Here is a 12,461-nt window from a genome sequence, read left to right on the forward strand (position 1 = left end):
TATATATACGCCATTTTGTTCAATCTAACCTAATATAATTACGCGTACAAAGCGAAGTTATATTATTCTTTGATAATAAAATTGCAACGCATACATAGAAAAATTATTATTGCAATCAATGTATAAAAAGTATATTAAGTTTTAAGTATACAACGCATAAAAATTCAATATCTAAAGCTTTTACAGAAAATACGAACGTAGTAATAAAATTTTGTACAAGAATTTTCTGTGATTAAATATCTACACTTTCATTAAACTCGCGCAAAACTCCATACTCTATACATCCGTCACGCTGCGCGGCTCGCGCGAAACTGATTCTTGTGCGGGTGTCGCGAGCACGGGCCCGATGGTCACGTGCTCAGTGGTCACATGATCAGTAGTTACGTGACACTGGTCACGTGACCATCGGACCCGCGCTCGCGCTGCCCCGCACAAGAATCAGTTTCGCGCGAGCCGCGCAGCGTGAAGGGTGTATGGGGTGTATTAATTTGATGGAAAGGATAGAAAGAGAGAGAGTTGCTTTCATCGTGCATCGTGGAGAACTGTGCAGCGTAGTGGACGCGTAGACGTGTCCTAATGGAAATCTAATGGAAGCGCAGATATTTTGTTTGAAAGATTCTTGTAGAAATTATATTTTATGTTTTCTGTTAAAAATTTTAAAGTTTTATTATCAAAGAATAATATAACTTTGCTTCGCGCACGTAATTATATTCGATTAAACTAAACAAAATGAGAAAAAAAAATATAAGAGATATATATCTATACAAAATAATTCTCAAATAATACAATAAAAATTCGGCAAAGTAAAATTATGTACATAATAAACATTCAATAAATTAAAGTCATATACATAATAAAAATTCTGGAATTAAAATTATGTACATAATAGTAATTCGGCGAATTAAAATTGTGGTCCTAGCATCAAACAACTATCATTGCAAAGATTAACAATTTGACAATTGTAAAATGAACAATATAGGAATGATATAAAAAAAATTTCCTCGCATTTTTTTATAAATATAGATAGTACTTTTTTCAATATTTTCAATGAGCAATTGAAAATTTTGTATTGTATTTACAAAATTTATATATATATCTTATATTACTACTATACTCTTTTTTATTTAAAAAAGAATAAAATGTTACAAACTCTAATCTTCTTTTAAATTCATTATAAATTTCAACAATTTAATTAAAAAATGTTATTGGAATTTCACGAAATATTTTAATAAAATTTAACCGAATGCATTTAATATTCATTCAATTAATATACATAGATAAAATAAAATATCAACTTGTTTTACATGATTATTATGATTTTTACGATACATTTAAGAGAAAATTCTCTCTGTGTAAGTGTAACTAATAAAAAAAATTATATCTCGCTTATGTGTGAATGAAACGAAGTACCGAGAAACGACGGGGCGATAAATTTAGAGAGGGAAGATATAGCTAAACAGATAACGGCTATAAAGACATACGCGCGCCCCATATTAATCGCGTATAAAATGGTCCCTACGGTACAATCAGTTATTGTCAATCCGTAGATAAGTTTGAATAAGGGAAAGGGGGCTAAACAAAGAGTAGAGCGGCAGAAGATATTAGAATTATGAATTAAAAACGCAGTATTATATTTATTATTTTTATATATTTATTTTATTATTTATATATATTTTATATTATTATATATTTTATATTTCTTATATATTTATATATTATTTTTATATTGCTCTATTTTATTTCCTACACTCGTCAAAACTTTACTATAAATAAAAAAATGTATGTATCGATTTATAATTGAAGTTATTCAATCGCGCAGCATTTATTTGGATGACAATATGTCGAAGTATAAATATTTCGGATTTGTCAAGCTAATTTTTTTTAGAATCTTGATTTTAAATTACAAAAACTGGATTATAAATAAAAATAAAAATAAAAAATTATTGAAAAATACATCTGTTTACATCGTGACGCTGCGCAATAATTTGAATTTTCTCATCTCTGTGAAAAATAGGCCGCGTGTGATAAGCCTATAATAATAGGGGTCGAAACTTGTGCTCGAAATTGTCCCCCGGAGAACCGATGGTTCCGACAATCTCGATCACTAGTTGGTCTCCGAGGAACCCGGAGTATCCCCCGAATTATACATATCAAACCCTCACCTTGTGTATCGTCTTTTCGTTCCTTTCCTCTATCACAACTCTGAAATCCTACAAGCCGTCATATAAATGCTTTTTTATTCGCTCTCTAAATTATTCTAGAATTAAATGATGAAAAAGGGAGACATTTTGTGGAAAAGAGTTCAAAGTTGTAAAATTTAATTCTACCTCGGATCACATTAATTATTGCTGCAATACTAGTCCTATCTCATCAATCTTAGCATCAATTAAGAAAAAAAGATACATTTAGTATAATTTTATATATAGTTTAATAGGCAAGATAATTAAAATTACTTTCATTTATGTTTTATCATATTATTATTATACCGATCATTAATACTAATATTTTTTCTTATCGGTATAATTTATTTATTTATTTAAATGCACACAGATAGATAATATGTATATATATGATATATTTATATGTATATATATATATATATATATATATATACTTAATTATTAATATATAATTAATACATTTAATAATAATATTCTACTGATGAGAAAAAACAAACCACAAAAATTGGACTAAAAATTATAACTAAATCTCTGTGACAAAAGGAAGATTTTATTAATCCAAGAAATCGAAAAACGCTTGTCTCGCTCGACTGGTTTTCGGCACAAAATAAAAGAAAAAACTAGCTACGCGAAAAGTTTTCGTAATGCAGTATGCTCGACGGATTATAAAGCGTGTCGTCGAGAAAATCGCGGAGAAAAAGTAATTTCAACTCTTGTGCCATGTGTGTGCTTCGACCGCGAACTTTTTGAAGCGTACTAAACATATGTGTCTTTTTTTAATTTGAAATAATTGCAGTTTTTCTCCGTTTGACTCTGAAACTAAAGCGGAAGGTATCGTCGGTGTTCTATTAATATTTATATTCTATTAATATTTATATTAATCTCCCACAATTACATTGTTTTTTACAGTCGCGTCCATATATTATGACTTTGGCAATTGAATTACAAACATAATTTATGCAACATAATAGAAAAAGCAACGCATCATCCCCCCATCCTTTTGTGATCATAATCTTATTAAATCTTTTTTCGAATTCATTTTCTGTAATCTCGCGCATTCTGATTGTCATTAAATCATCCTTGACCAGATAGAATTGCTTATAATTTTTATACTTGCAATTATAATTTTTAATAGAACTAGCAACACAAGCGCGCGCCTCCTTAATTTTATATTAAAAAGATTGATATTAAAAAAATCAATAAAATTTAAACTCCATTAATTTTTTGACAGCTAATAGCTGTTAAAAGATATGAATCTTTAAATAATATATTATTAAAACACATTAATATGTTTTATTAATAATTAATTAATATGTTTAATTGTAAGATGATTAAGCAGGCTCCAAAATATGGGAAACCGTCAACGAAATGATCCTCAGTTTGATAATAAATAATTTTGAAAAAACATACGTCAATACCTAACATAATGATATCTAAAATAGATTCCTAAATTAAAAAAAATTAATTATTGCTTTAATGAGTGACAATAATAAAAAATGCATATATAATTTTAAGACAACGAATTTTTATTTTCCTTTCTAACTATGAAAAACTATAGTCGAAATCACTCAATCGCAAATTAGTAAACACTTATTTATCAGATTTTAATTATATATACACCGAATCATTTAAGGGGATGCTAAACGTCCTTGAAAAAAGCCTTATTTTTTCCTGTTTTATCGACAAAATGTGAGATTAGATAAACTATAAATCTATTTATTGACTATACGGATTGTTTTTTACCTGAAATTAGAGCGCTTCGCTCTTTGTTAATATTAATACTTTAATTTGTAAAAGGAAAAAGATTTATTAATCTGTTATAGTCTCATATATCTTCAATACAGAATTATGAATGCTTAGAATTCGACTCGAAACGCAAACTTCTCAGGTTTACATCATATTTTTTATATTGGATAGAATTAGACTTATTATTATAATTCTAACTATTATTATTATTATTATTATTATTATCCCATATTTTTTCCTTTAAGGGGATGCCGGAGAGACGGCCGAATTCCGATAGGTTAGCACCACACATGTCTAAACATATGCACGTATACAACACATATGCGTGAAAATTTTCTGCACCGTTTTCTTATTTATTAGGTTTTTAAACTTATATCTAAAAATATACTAATACTTCTTTATTCAATTTCTAGTCGGAACCTATCTTATTTTGTACGTACAAACAGCAGAACTTTTATATTAAACAATTATTTTTTTCGACCTGACGACAGAAGTCGATAAAGAAATTTGAGTTTTTAAATTTTTTCTTGTTTTTAACATAAAATCAGTAGGTTCCCACTTTGTTTCTGTACGTGTTTTAATTGTGGAAAAGCATTTATTATTTTATTAATCCAATAAAAAGATTTCGGTGCAGAAAAATCTATAATCATCTGATCGATAAAACAGACATCCGGCATCCCCTTAATTCAACTTTCAGGAGTGACGATTGTCGTAAGGAAATCAATAAAAAATAGAAACATCTTACCGATAGGATAAAATCATCATACGTATGTGGAGGGGTGGGATGGTAAACAAGAGGGGGGAAAGGGGTGGAAATCGTGTAATCACCGGGGTGTAATGCGTGCGTGCAAACCTCACCGACCCTCCACTTGCGCGTTGATAGGTACGCTTTCGTAGTCGCACGACTGGCTTGAAAAGGGAGGATTCCAGCGGTGGACTATAATTCTGCATTATCGGCGAGTTCACGGGCCAACGCATCTTCGCGCCCGGGGGAGGAAAAGGGGATGGCGAACGTTCGCCAACTCTCTCTCTATCTCACCCCCTCACCGACACCTCGGTTGCGGTTCTCGATCTAAACAATAGACACTTTTGCGAGCGATTAACGCTTCGTTGATCGACTCCGCGTCGCTTAGGTTCGCGGTATTATTGGAGATAGACCGAGCACGGACGCAAACCGATAGAAACATTGCATAAGCTGCGGCATGAATTCACTGAGATGTTTATAAGATCGTTCAATAAAGAGTTCATTTAATTTCGTATATAAAGAAATTTGCTCTCGATGCACAAGTCATAAAATTTTCCTTCCATTTTGCCATTTCGCTTGTTTTTAAGTGCTGTCAAATAACGCTTGCTAATTTTCAAAGAGTGAGTCTCAATCTCGAGTTGATACAATATTTTTATTTCCCTGTTATAATAAAGTTTATGATTTTACTATTTCGCTCGAATTATCTCTTTTTAGTTCCCTAATATTTTTATTTCCCTAATATAATTAACCCCTAAAAATCAGCAACTTCTCGATACCATCGATTCTCCTTAAGAAGAAAAACGCATCGGGCGAAGAGAACGACGCGATGTGGAGGGGTTAGGGAAAGGGGTAGAAGACGAGGGAGGGAGGCGCGGAGACAGAGGTGGCGACCCCCAGTTAGGAATGATTTAAGGGTTGTTATCGGCGAGAGAGCTGCGGGTCGACTCCGTCCACGTCAGCGGGAACGTCGGTATCAATTCGAGCCATCCCCGAGAACCGGCCTTAAGTTTCCCTCTCGCTTCCTCTCTCTCTCTCTCTCTCACCCTCACATTCCTCTCCCCGGGACCGGAGGGATTCAGACCAGTCATTAACCCCCTCGGTGTAGCAGGATCGAGGGCGAGATTGTCCATACACCTCCGCCTCCTCTTCCTCGGTCCGGACCGAATCTATTAGATCGGCGCGCGGAGGCTGTGCTTCGGCACGGTCCATGTATCGTCTATCTGGTTAGCTTCACGCGCGAGTGCCTCGAGAGGCAATGGCGAGTGATGAATCGGTGATTAAGATGAGCTGTTCTCGCGATCGTCCGAATGCGAGCGATTCCGATATCGATCTTTTCACGGAGCCGACCCCATCGTTACACGGGGTTTACATGGGTTTTACGAGGGAAAGGGTGGTTTTTTTACGTTGTGTGACATTTTTTTATTTAGACAATGTCCCCACCAACGTATTAACGTTGTGTAAACGTTTAACAAACGTTTTATCGTTTGTTAACCTGCAAATGGTTTGTTCCTTTAACGATGAGAACGTCCGCGTAGAACAGTAAAAATCCAAAGAATTGTATCACTCGAAGAATTGTGAGTCTAAACGGGGTTTACATGAGTTTTACCAGGGAAGGGGTGATTTTTTTACTTTGTGTGAAATTTTTTATTAGACAATGTTTACTTTGTGTAAAATTTTTTTATTTAGATAATGTTCCCACCAACGTATTAACGTTGTGTAAACGCTTAACAAACGTTTTATCGTTTGTTAACCTGCAAATGGTTTGTTCCTTTAACGATGAGAACGTCCGCGTAGAACAGTAAAAATCCAAAGAATTGTATCACTCGAAGAATTGTGAGTCTAAACGGGGTTTACATGGGTTTTACCAGGAGAGAGGTGATTTTTTTACTTTGTGTGAAATTTTTTTATTTAGACAATGTCCCCACCAACGTATTAACGTTGTGTAAACGCTTAACAAACGTTTTATCGTTTGTTAACCTGCAAATGGTTTGTTCCTTTAACGATGAGAACGTCCGCGTAGAACAGTAAAAATCCAAAGAATTGTATCACTCGAAGAATTGTGAGTCTAAACGGGGTTTACATGGGTTTTACCAGGGAAGGGGTGATTTTTTTACTTTGTGTAAAATTTTTTTATTTAGATAATGTTCCCACCAACGTATTAACGTTGTGTAAACGCTTAACAAACGTTTTATCGTTTGTTAACCTGCACAAATGGTTTGTTCCTTTAACAATGAGAACAGTAAAAATCCTAAGACTTATTGTATCACTCGAAGAATTGTGAGTCTTTATATTTTTTAGTGCACAGAGAATATTGATGTGCTCAATTAAATTTGCAATCTTTTAAAACTCTATTAAATAAGCCTCAATAATGAATGGTATAGTATTATAACGTTTGTGTGACTATAGATGGACATTCACATGTTCTATGAACGTTAAGGTTCAAACGTTCCTGAAACGCTTATATAATGTTAATGTATTAGGGGGGTCTTTTCTTTTTACAGGGTATTTCAAAACCAGCAGGAAGGGTATTATTTTTTACATGTTCCCAATTTTTGTCATTATGTATCTTTGTAATTAGGGGAATCCTAAATGTCTTTGAAAAGTCTGTTGTTTCTTTCCTGTTTTATCGACAAAATATGAGGTTAGGTAAACTGTAAATCTATTTATTCTTTTTATTGGCAGTTTGTACTTATAAAATAAGACCAGGACGGTTTTGGCATTGGATAAAGAAATATAAGTGAATATGTTTAGATATCAATTTGGAAGCTTAATAAACGAGAATAGCTCATCTTACATTTTCATGCATATGTGTGTACATATAAGATGACCATTCTCGTAAATAATTTCTTGCATATATCAGCTAAAAAAGATTCAGCCTTGAATAATTTAAAATTACATCTTCTTTTCTAACTTTATACACTTGTTAAAAAATAGATAAAAATTGATAAAGAAATTCATAAAAAGAACCACTATGATCAGAAAATGACAAGTACTTATTTTAAATATTAAATATTATCAAAGTTGAATTTAGATCACTGCAGACTGTCTACCTTTTCATCTATTTTTAATATCTTGCATAATTGTTTATATTCATTTTATTATTAGAAATATCGATTTTTCAACAAAAATATATTATTTGTCTGTTCGTTCAAATAAAAATGTTACAAAAATACGCAGTGTGTTTTCATACCCGAATCTATATATTAGAAAGGTGAAAAATTATGTATTGACTGAAGGCTTAAAATAGCTTAGATCAACAAGAAGTAAGAAGAATAGCTGACCAATCAGAATAAGTTGCTATCTTATGTCCAGACTCTGATTAGGGTCTCTAATAATAAGCAGTGATTTCAATTAAAAATATAAGTATAGCAAACCACCAAATAAAATTTTGCTAAGAAAAATAAGTTTATAGCTGATTTTTCAGTCAAATTAAATGTAAGAAGGAGGAACAAAATGCGAGTTTTCGGTGAAATCTCGCTACTGGTGACATTTTCACTGATTCATTTTTTTATTTTTTTATTTTTTTTAAGAGAGAGAGCGGTGTTGACGATAATCGTGAGGCAACGAGATATTCTCCCGTTACGGAGTAAAATAACGAAACCGTAAAAAGCAACTGAAATATTAGCCCCTTGCTTTTATCTGACGACTCTCGCAATCTCTCGCTGGTCTTTGCCGAACGCGATACGAAAGCCCGGAGCTAATTTCCATGCCGGGGTTATAAAGAAACGAGGGCGACAGCGAGAGGGAAATTAGACAAAGCAAGGAAAATTACTATAATCAACTCTATAACGGAGTAACAATTATCTTACGCGTTGCGACGTCTTTAAATACCGTATTTGTAGTCCTTACTTAAATCTCAGCTTTCGAAAACGTGACGAAATACTTAAGATCTTGTATAAAATGTGGATGATCGCAATAATTACATTTCTAATAGAAATCAAAATAAGATTATTCTCATATAAAAAGATAAACGATCACTCGTTATTAAACTTGATTGTCACATATCATTTCTCTGATATAGATTTTGTTATAATTATTAATTATCATTATTTATTAATTAACAATATAATTATGCATATTCTAATGTATATGTGATAAAACAATTATGTTAACGAATAAACGAGTGATTTACCTTAATAAAAGAATTAAAGAATACGTATATTATAATTAAATTGATACATATATATAGTTTACGCTATTAATATTTTTTATCAATAATATTTATATTTACTTATCTTTTTATCGATAGATAATTAAAGAAATAAAGGAAAAGCAAAACGAATGTAATATTGCATAAGTATATTTTCTAAGAATCAAAAACGAAAAGAAATTAAATTATTGAAACTGTTTAAAAAAATGTTCCAAAAATAAACAAGATATCCAAACAATTTAATAATACAAGAAATGACACATCAACTAAAATTCAAAGAATCGCGATTCCAAGAATTTCAGTTTCTAGACATCCCGAAAGTTTAAACTCTGAAAATCGGCACAGAATCAAGAGGACGGAATCAGCACAAAAAGATAGCAAACTAAAATTCCACAAATCACGATTCTAAACATTTCTGGAATTTTTTCAAGTTGCAAAGTCTAAAATACAAAAATCAACATTTTTGTAACTCGAAAAAATATTAGAAGAATTAGTCAGAAGAGAGTAGGAATTAAAATTGAAGAATCATAAATATTTAAACGAGCAAAACATTTAAATATTTAAATATGAAAAATTAGAAAAGTATCAAGAAAAATAAAGAAATGACACGATGTAAAATCAGGATCTTAAGAATCTTTTTAATTTAATAATTTAATTAAAAAATTCAATAATTCGATTTGTGAAAAGGTATTAATTCTCTCAAAGATAATAAAAATATTAGGAAAATTTAATTAACAAATGAAAAGCACAACTTTTTAATGAGGTTTCCAAACTATCGACTAATGGTATTTATGGACCGTCGACAGTTAGAAAAATGAATTTTACTAAGGCTGATATTTTGCAAATCATAAAAATTCTAATTTCTGATTATAAAAAAATATATAATTCAGAAAATATAGCAAAAAGAAGGCGCACGAATTAAAATTTAGGAATCGCAAATTTCAAAAATCACAATTCCAAGATTTTCCAGAATTTTTAAGCTAATAATTTCAATTAATTTAACTCTTCACAAATCAGGAAAAACAATTTTTAAACATAATCATAACATAAAAATGATACAAAAAAAGTTTTAAAAATTACAATCCAAAATTCAATTATTTAAATTTTTATATACTACCTTTTTATTCTTCCGATAACTTTCCTTATTTTTTAAAATTTAAACTTTCAAATATAGAAAAAATATCAAGAAAATATAATCAACAAAGAAATGACATATGATATAAAATTCTACAAGTTACAATCTAAAAAATTTTTAAAGTTTAAAAGCTCAAATATGTAAAAAATTGAATTTTTGAGAGACATTAAAAAAGAACTAAAATCTTTATAAGAAAACTATTAGATAGATATACTATATTTCACGTCTTTCAATTTTAACAGAAATTTTATATAAACTTTTTAAAGCATACAGTATAATTAAGATGTGGATATAAAATATATGTAAGTTTAAGTTACTAGATAAAGAATAGTGATATTCTTATGCCGAGAGCATATTTTTTATCTAATAACTTTGATTTTAATAGCCAAATTGCACTAGATTTAAAATTATTATTTCTAAAATTATCTTTAAACTTATTTTATTTCCTTCTTAAGGCTACGTTTTCTAGATTTTTTGGTCTTATTTTCTTTCCTTGTCTTTACAATTTTCTTCGTTCAATTAATTTCCTTTCCCTTCTTCCCACAATAATTGATTCATTTTTATACTTTTTCTTTCCTCGAGAATATAATTTGTTACTAATTGTCTAAAAAATTGCAACTTTATTTTGCCATATTCTAGATATATTTTCTTATTCATACTAAATTAATTAGAGTTTTTTTTTTATTTCTGAATCTCGCAATAATTTTTGAAAATTTTTTTGATCTTGTTTTCTAAAATATTCGGGTTATTAAATAATGTCGTAAATAATTTTCTATATCTAATTTTATATCTGGAATTCTGAATCTTATTATGTTGCGTCTGTTTTTGAGTCTCTACATCTTTTTCAGATAACTTATATACCCATCTCAATCCCTTTCTTTCTTAATCTTTTTACTTCTATCTCAGACATTCCGTTACGAAAATATATTTCTCTCTATCTGTTTTTCATCTATTTTTCTCTGTTTTCCTAAAATTCCATTAGTGTGTTATTATTCGATTTAAATTTAATTTTTTTTCCTTATTTAATTATTCTTTTATTTGTTTCTATTCTCAAAAACAGTCTTTATATTTCTTCTCTGATCCCAATGTTTCTTCCTAATTCTAGCGACTATTTTATATATTCTTATCTTGACACAATTTCCAAATTTGTTCTGTATATATTAAGATATTTTTTGCTTTATTAAAACAATTTATTTTATTTATTTTATTGATTATTTCTTCATATATAAATATTACATTTCTTTTATTTCCCTTACTATAAGTGCCTGTTTATTCTTACTTTCTTTACATCGTTGTCCATATATATATATATATATATATATATATATATATATATATATTTTCTCTGTTTATTACGTCAAATGTCGTCTTTAAATCAATAAGAAATACATAAATCTTTCCTCGTCTCTTGCTTATTTCTTTCTCTAGAGCGTGATTTAATATATAAAACGTTATCCATCGTACTTCATTTTTCGCTAAGAACAAGCGCAACATCCTCGCTTTCCAATGTTTTTTCTTTTAATAAAACGAGAAAGAATCAAACAATTTTCCAATCTATTAATCTCGAGCATATAATAATAATAATAATAATAATAAAAGACTGATTATATAAATCTTTGTAATTTTAATTATATAAACTCTTTATAAAAATTTATGAAGAGTCTGCAATTTTTTAATTAAAACTTGTATTATCCCCATGGAAAAAAACGCCCCTTTGTCTAAGACAAAGGGAGAAATTACACTCGGACAAAACGAGACCCCGAACAAACGCGAGAAGAATTTTCCGAATGCTGTAATATCCGATTCGGCAACATTGCGCACATCCGCGAGAGCCGCTATTGAATTTATTATTATGCATTTATGTAGATTAAAATTAATATTAGGAGCAAGGGAGAAGCGTCTGGCAACGATTCCGAACAGTGATTCCATGGAAATCCCGCGATTGAATTCGCGGTCATGATTAGTTTCTCAGTTTACTTTTCTCCGCACCTTATTCCCAGTTAAGCGTCTGTTATAAGTTTGCAACTTCTTTATCGTTACGTTTCCGATTGAATCAAGCGCGACTCGATTATTATTAAAAATAATGTTTTTTATTTCCTCCGAGCTCGCTCGCTCGCTCGTTCGTTCGAATTCTTCTCTTAAACATTTATTCAATTAATTCAAGAATCCCTATTTATGAATTCTGGAATGAAAATTCATTCATTTTTTTATTTTCATATTTCCGCGATATAAAATCAGCGACGCGATTCATTTGCGAGACACGTGTTATTTCGCAAAATTAATGCGCGCGTTACGCGTTAATCGAGAGATTCGCGTTTTATTATAAAAAAATTCTCAACTCCATCGCATTTATCGACAGAAAAAAATGGTAGATATAGTTTTAAACAAAACATGATTGATTTCTATTTCCAGATACGGCAACTCAAGTGACAAACTGACGTCATTAAACGTCAAAATGATGTTTCTGGGAAATTAAGTTACGTTGCTACCCCACCAACACATTAA

Source organism: Nylanderia fulva, unplaced genomic scaffold, assembly GCF_048542155.1.
Source record: "Nylanderia fulva isolate GAGA-0341 unplaced genomic scaffold, ASM4854215v1 Scaffold32, whole genome shotgun sequence".
NCBI classification, from domain to species: Eukaryota; Metazoa; Arthropoda; class Insecta; order Hymenoptera; family Formicidae; genus Nylanderia; species Nylanderia fulva.